The sequence below is a fragment of the Bison bison genome, unplaced genomic scaffold (assembly GCF_000754665.1).
Source record: "Bison bison bison isolate TAMUID 2011002044 unplaced genomic scaffold, Bison_UMD1.0 scf7180017864188, whole genome shotgun sequence".
In the NCBI taxonomy this organism is placed as follows: Eukaryota; Metazoa; Chordata; class Mammalia; order Artiodactyla; family Bovidae; genus Bison; species Bison bison.
The window spans coordinates 1,468,385-1,468,856 of NW_011494760.1; positions in this window are offsets into that span (position 1 = coordinate 1,468,385).

Sequence of the window (472 nt, forward strand, 5' to 3'; positions counted from 1 at the left end):
ACAAGGGGGAAATCTCCTGTTTGAAGTCCTTCAGACTTGGAGATTGACTTTTTGCCTGCCTTTCTCAGTTCAGTTCAATCGCTCAGTCGTGTCCAACTCTTTGCGACCCCATGAATTGCAGCACACCAGGTCTCCCTGCAGAGAAGGCAATGGCACCCCACTCCAGTACTCTTGCCTGGAAAATCCCATGGATGGAGGAGCCTGGTGGGCTACAGTCCATGGGGTCGCTAAGAGTCAGACACAACTGAGCGACTTCACTTTCACTTTTCACTTTCATGCATTGGAGAAGGAAATGGCAACCTACTCCAGTGTTCTTACCTGGAGAATCTCGAGGGGCAGGGGACCTGGTAGGCTGCTGTCTACGGGGTCGCACAGAGTCGGACACGACTGAAGTAACTAGCAGTAGCAGCAGCAGGCCTCCCTGTCCATCACCAACTCCCAGAGTTCCAACCCAAACTCATGTGCATCAAGT